General features: G+C 47.1%; 1 pseudogene; it reads right to left on the bottom strand.

Moving 5' to 3' along the window:
- Window positions 1-216: 216 nt before the first annotated feature.
- Window positions 217-3338, bottom strand: LOC124015342 (annotated as a pseudogene).
- Window positions 3339-7084: the final 3746 nt, after the last annotated feature.

Raw genomic sequence — 7084 nt, 5'->3', positions numbered from 1 at the left:
TGTTAAATCCATGAATAACTTGAATTCTCATGTCTACCAGTGACCCCAATAACATGGTTTACATGTCTGGGTTAACGCGTGTAAATTCAGCCCACAGGTAGGATTCAGCCCACATGTATCAAATTATTCAGTAGTTCAATAATCACTGGCACCATGATAGGCCTACTCAATTTATTGAATGACAGTACAAGCAGAAAAAAGAAAATTCAATGATCAAATGTAATTTTCATTAACAAAGTTTAAACAAATGTGAAAGGAAAGGAACATAATTATTTAAATAAATACAGTGAAAACTAAATGTAAGCCACATTTGCTTTCTCAGCTGTTGCCAAGCCAGTTGAGGAATGTGGTCATATTTCTGTTACCTTCGTCTAATGCAGAGGATGCGTCCCAAATGGCACCCTATTCCCTATATAGTGCACTACTTTTGAGGTAATGCACTATAAATGGAATAGGATGCCATTTGCAACCATCCAGAGTGATGCATCCAGAGTCATTCGTCTCACCCACTTCATCTGGGTGGTAATGAATCAGCAAAAGCACTTGGGTAATGTTCCCCTTCAAGCAGGCCTCAAGTAGACCTAAAATCCCTCCTTTCACATTACTTTGAAGAAGTTTTTTTTCGTGTGTCACGGTTATACGAGTAATACTGAAACCCCAACTATTTGGATGTATCAGACATTACATAGAATTGTAGGAAAAAAAATGGGTCAATATTGAGAAATAATTTAGTTTTGTGACAGAAAGAAAAACGATACGAATGTAGAGGCAACCCTGAAGCAATGAATCATTTTATCGCCTTGGAAAGGAAAGACCGAGCTTCTCAACGCAAGCTAATTGGTTGACCTATAGATTTAATGAATATTTTTGAACTGATTTACCATTAGCCTCATGTAACAAAGGTGAAGCAGCAGTGAGAGAACTGCAAAGGACCGTCTGGCATGTTGTGTGTTGTTGCGGCCTTATTCTCCACAGGGAGTGAAGAGGAGTAAATAGTCCTATGTGGCTCAGATGGCAAGAGTATTGTTTAGAGGGTTGTGGGTTTGATTCCCGCTGGTGGTCGCATACTCTGAAATATATGCACTGTACTGTAAGTCCTTTTGGATAAAAAGCATCTGCTAAATGGCATATATTATTACTATATTGTAATTAAGTAAGTAATTTAACATGAAGGGCACCGGTCCTGTTCCGTTTACTGTGAGAACCCTGGAAGAGGGTGGGTAACGTCTCGGTCTCTCTGTCCCAGTCATGGACATAACTCAGCCTACCCTGGGACCCAGGCGAGGGGCCATACTGATCACAGAAGGATGGGGCTGCAAACTACAGACAGGGACACAAAAATTGTACCGTGTTTCAACTTCAAACTTTGGTTGACGTCCATGCCCCTTTGAGGGGTTATGGAGCCCTTTCCTAGCAGGTCATCGTTCCATCTGTGGTCGCGGTCCCACACCTCAAAGTTCAAGGCTCTGTTAGGGAACACAGAGAGTGGGTGAATGAGAGAGAGCACTCTAAGTAAGAGCAGTGGTAATACACAAAATATTCACAATGCTGTCTAAAAAATGTTTTTTCTAAATGTATCTTTCTTTTTTTTACTCTTACAAAGTTTTATAGAATAGGGAGCATAATTAGCAAACTGGAAACTACCCTGGAGATCCCACCGACAAAGACACAGAGAGCCCAAAACACCCTTAACATATGTCTTGCTGCTCCACTTATTCCTTTGTACCGGAAGCCTATACATAGTAACCCTCAAGAGACGGATCTGACTATTTAACATAAAATTTAAAAAAAAAACTCGGTCTACTTTTCAAATCCAACGTTCCATACTGAATCCTGTAGTTCCAGTAGGGGAAGTCATTGTTCCAGATCACAGGAGTGGAACTGCCTTGCTTTCCGTAGAAGACTTTGACGTAGCCATCTGTCTTAGATAAGTTGTCGCCCCAGAGCCCCGTAGGTCGGACCACCGTCACATTCATCCTGGCCATGCCCAGTTTACGGGGGCAGCAGTTGGAGTCCACGTTCCTGTAACCGCTACACTTACAGATGCAGTCTTAGTTGCATCTCCCCGTCTTGCAAGCAGAAGGGCAGGAGGTGGACACAGCGTACTTCTGGATGTAGTCTCTGACGGCATTGCGCAGGTTGGCCTTAAGGATGGGGTTGTCTCTGGCCAGGAAGTGCAAGGAGCTGAGCTGGTAAGAGACCACACCAGGGACCTTCTCCAGGGACTTCTGCCAGGTTTTATAGTCAGACTTAATGTCAGAGTTGAAGAGGATGTCCACAACCTCAACGTTGCCGCCCTGCACTTCAGTGATGCGGTCCGAGAAGGTGGCTCCGAAGCTATGGCCTGTCTTCAGTTTTTTGCTCTGGGACTTAATTGGTCTCGGCGCTGATCGTGACCCCCTTGATGGCGTCACTGGCTTCCACCTCCAGACAGTTGCTGACAGAATGGAGGGATTAGCCGCTCATGGCAATCTCACAGGTGCTGTGGTGGAGTGCACCCGGCCCCCCAAGTTCACCTTGCGGATGTAGTGGCTGTCATAGATGGAGATGAAGTGGCTGTAGGCAGGGCCGGTCTTGTGAGTGTACGTGCTGGGGAGGTTTTTTAGGGAGTCCTGAAACTCCTGGCTCAGGGGAGGTTGGGTTCAGAGGCGGAAGCTAAGGACAGGGAGAAAGGTATGATGAATGAAAACAACTTCAACAACATGGAGAACACTGTTTTTTTCCCATACAAAATCGATATAAATTGCTGTTGGCTTTTTTGTTGTTGCTTTAGACGGCATTCATTTACATCCTATGGCACTAAAATCAAAACCTTGACTCACGTGTAGTATTTGCATTTGAATTTATGGCTGGTGAAAGAGACCGTGTCTTTGGCGGAGTGGCCTCTGGCGAACATGGCAGTTTTGGAGTGTGTGCCTCCAACAGCAACCCCCGTAATGCCCTTGATTCCTAGGCCAGCCTTCCAGCTGACGCTGGCAGAGTTAGTGGTCTCCTTCAGAACGGAGCTGCTCGACTCGTACATCTGGCTGCTGAGGCTCCGACGACACGTCACCTTTGTGCTCCAGTCTAGTACAGAGAGTGGTAACTTCTTAACCTGGCTGTCCACCAGAGTGTTGGTGCACAGGGTGCAGTTACCGTCGTGTCCACCCACCATGAACTTCCGCACATCCACCACAAAGGTGCCGGAGGTCTGCATCTTGACGATGTCAAAACCCTCTCCGGCCAGGTTGTGACCGGGTGACGAACGGAGCCTTCTGGCGGTCGGTGAAGGAGCCAGTGTGGCAGTTGTGACAAACAGGGAGGAAGAGGAGGAGGAAGAGTAGAAGGTTGACAGGCATTGCAGGTGCTGGGAAGAGAGAAAATTGACAAACGTGGTGTGACAAAGGCAGGGGATAGACAGAAAGAATTTAATAAAGGGATTTTTGAAAAGATGTCACATCAACATCACAACAATGGATGTATTTACTAAATTTGGGTGTAATATTAAAGGACAGATTAATTTTTTTAAATGTCTCAGGTCACTGTGAAATCCACACGGAAGTTCGTTCAGGCATTCCGAGATTTGTATTTCCCACATTGCCTTGAAAAGGTCACTAAAAAGTGAATGAATTGGAAAAAAATATAACATAGATCATACATTGGATATAAGAGGATTTACTGATGCAAACATCTTGGATTCAGATCTAAATCCAAGAGAGAAAATTGACAAACGTGGTGTGACAAAGGCAGGGGATAGATCTAAATCCAAGCAAAGAAAACTGGTTGACATTTAATGGGAAGATTTTGCTGTACATATGAGAGAATCATTTTGATAAAGTATATCTTAAAAAAAAAAAGAAAGGTAATTTGAGGAACAAACAAATTATTATTTGATTTACTGAGCCTCCATCATATCCTAAAGAGGACTTTTTACTTAAAAGATAAATAATGATTTAGTTTTGTTTTCTATCTCTCAATTTCTCCATACTGTGCAACAATGATTACAGTATTCATACTCTTCACCGACTGAATGGCTCTCTCATTTGAACTGTCTTTGAGAATCCAAATAACTAAACCTTATATTAGGCAGTAATGTCCTTTTCGACCCTCGAGCTCTTTCAATTCTTTGGATTGTTGAGTAGTTCTCTTATTGACTGTTGTAAATAGTCAAGTGAGTTAACAATAGATCATGGGTTCACAATAGTGACTATATGACCATCATGTCGATGAAGGAAAGAGATCTGAAATTCATTTCGAATATGCACATTGATCATCAAGTGATGATTCATAAGATATGCACATTGAGTGGCAGTGAAACAACAATAGTGAGTTTTCGACAAGAGGAATGCAAATCAAATGATTTGGACTCACCTTACGCAGAGACGTTGGTATTTCGAGGTGAAATACATTGGATAGGACAACAGTAAACCTATCTTTATATACCAACACACAGTGTGTCAAATGGGGAGTGGCTAACAGAGATACACCCATTTATGGAGTAGTCTGTGCCAAACCAAAACAACCAACCAAGCACAAACTCTCATACACACACACACTTTCTCACAACCTCTAACACCCAACTATACCCATACACACAACACAAATACAAGGGACAGGCATACTTAATAAGAAAAACGTTGACTTCACTGCTTAATTTAGCCTTATTTAGTTTGACAATTTCCCATTGACAGACCAGTAAAATAGTTCGGACACACACTCTGTCTTGTTCCCTCCAGCTGCATATTTGTGTGACAGTCCCAGCCCTGAAACCAGACGTGCCAAATTTACATTAATGTTGCATCATCTCTGTTATCATCTCTGCTATGCACAATCGCTCCACCATTTCCTGGTTGCTAAAACTCTAGTAGTTCGCCAAATTTCAGTTTATGTGACAAAATAAGCTGGTATTGTGTAGAGAATCTTTGTACCATCTAAACCTAAACCTGATATATATTTTATGTAAACAAAAATATTATTATTTCTGCTGTGTAACGGCGTTCGTCAGTTGAAAGAAGAGAGTCGGACCGAAGCGCAGCGTGTAGGTTACTCATGACTTTAATGAAGGAAAACGGAATGATACATGAAATAACTCATAAATACAAAAAACAACAAAACGTGAAACCTATTACAGCCTATCTGGTGAACACTACACAGAGACAGAAACAAAACACCCACAAAATACAAAGCGAACTCAGGCTACCTAAATACGGTTCCCAATCAGAGACAACGATAAGCACCTGACTCTAATTGAGAATCGCCTCAGGCAGCCAAGCCTATACCACACCCCTAATCAGCCGCGATCCCAAATATACAAACCCCAATACGAAACACAACATATAAACCCATGTCACACCCTGGCCTACCCAAACATATAACAAAAACACAAAATACAATGACCAAGGCGTGACAGAACCCCCCCCTAAGGTGCGGACTCCCGGACGCACCTCAAGAGCATAGGGAGGGTCCGGGTGGGCGTCTGTCCATGGTGGCGGTTCTGGCTCGGGACGAGGACCCCACTCCATTAATGTCCTAGTTCCTCCCCTTCGCGTCCTGGGATAATCCACCCTCTCCGCCGACCATGGCCTAATAGTCCTCACCCAGATCCCCACATAACTGAGGAGCAGCTCGTGACAGAGGGGCAGCTCGGGACAGAGGGGCAGCTCGGGACAGAGGGGCAGCTCGGGACAGAGGGGCAGCCCGGGACAGAGGGGAAGCCCGGTATCGAGAGGAAGCCCAGTACTGAGAGGAAGCTCAGGCAGGTAGTAGGCTCCGGTAAATCCTGGCTGGCTGGCGGAACTGGAAGAGACTGGTTGTCTGGCAGATCTGGAAGAGACTGGTTGTCGGGCAGATCTGGAAGAGACTGGTTGTCGGGCAGATCTGGAAGAGACTGGTTGTCGGGCAGATCTGGAAGAGACTGGTTGTCTGGCGGCGCTGGGCTGACTGGCGGCTCTGGGCTGACTGGCGGCACTAGCGGCGCTGGGCAGACTGGGAGCACTGGCGGCGCTGGGCAGACTGGGAGCACTGGCGGCGCTGGGCAGACTGGGAGCACTGGCGGCGCTGGGCAGACTGGCGGCGCTGGGCAGACTGGCGGCGCTGGGCAGACTGGGAGCACTGGCGGCGCTGGGCAGACTGGGAGCACTGGCGGCGCTGGGCAGACTGGAGACTCCGGCAGCGCAGGAGAGGAGAAAGGCTCTGGCTGCGCTAAACAGGCGAGAGACTCCGGCAGCGCAGGAGAGGAGAAAAGCGCTGGCTGCGCTGAACAGGCGAGGCGCACTGGAGGCCTGGTGCGTGGTGCTGGAACTGGTGGTACTGGATCGAGGACACGCACAGGAAGCCTGGTGCGGGGAGCTGCTACCGGAGGACTGGTGTGTAGAGGTGGCTCTGGATAGACCGGACCGTGCAGGCGCACTGGAGCTCTTAAGCACCGAGCCTGCCCAAGCTTACCTGGCTCGATGCCCACTCTAGCCCGGCCAATAGGAAGGGCTGGTATGTGCCGTACCTGGCTCTGCACCCGCACTGGAAACACCGTGCGCTCCATAGCATAACACGGTGCCTGCCCGGTCTCTCTAGTCCAACGGTGAGCATAGGGAGTTTGTGCAGGTCTCCTACCTGGCATAACTACTCTCCCTTCTAGCCCCCCCCAATAATTTTTTTGGGCTGCTTTTCCGGTTTCCAACCGCTTCGCCGTGCTGCCTCCTCATACCAGTGCCTCTCCGCTTTAGCCGCATCCATTTCTTCCTTGGGACGGCGATATTCTCCCGGCTGCGCCCAGGGTCCTTTTCCGTCTAATTCCTCCTCCCATGTCCAAATCTCCAAGTGGTGCAGCCTCTCCCACTGCAACTGCTCTTCACGATTAACAGGGAGAGTAGGCTCAGGTCTGACTCCTGACTCAGCCACTCTCTCTCTGCGCTCTCCCCTAATAAATATTTGGGGGTTACTTTCGGTATTCGCTCTGCGTCGCCGTGTTTTCCTTTTCGACTCCATTCGTCTATAGCCCTCTTCGCATTGCTGCAGGGAATCCCAGGCGGGCTCCTGCACTCTCTCTGGGTCGGCCGCCCACCTGTCGATTTCTTCCCACGTCGTATACTCCATGCTTCTGCTGTCC

The sequence above is a fragment of the Oncorhynchus gorbuscha genome, linkage group LG26 (assembly GCF_021184085.1).
Source record: "Oncorhynchus gorbuscha isolate QuinsamMale2020 ecotype Even-year linkage group LG26, OgorEven_v1.0, whole genome shotgun sequence".
Classification (NCBI taxonomy): domain Eukaryota; kingdom Metazoa; phylum Chordata; class Actinopteri; order Salmoniformes; family Salmonidae; genus Oncorhynchus; species Oncorhynchus gorbuscha.
The sequence above is the reverse complement of the archived record's forward strand: the minus strand, read 5'-3'. Positions and strand labels throughout refer to the sequence as shown.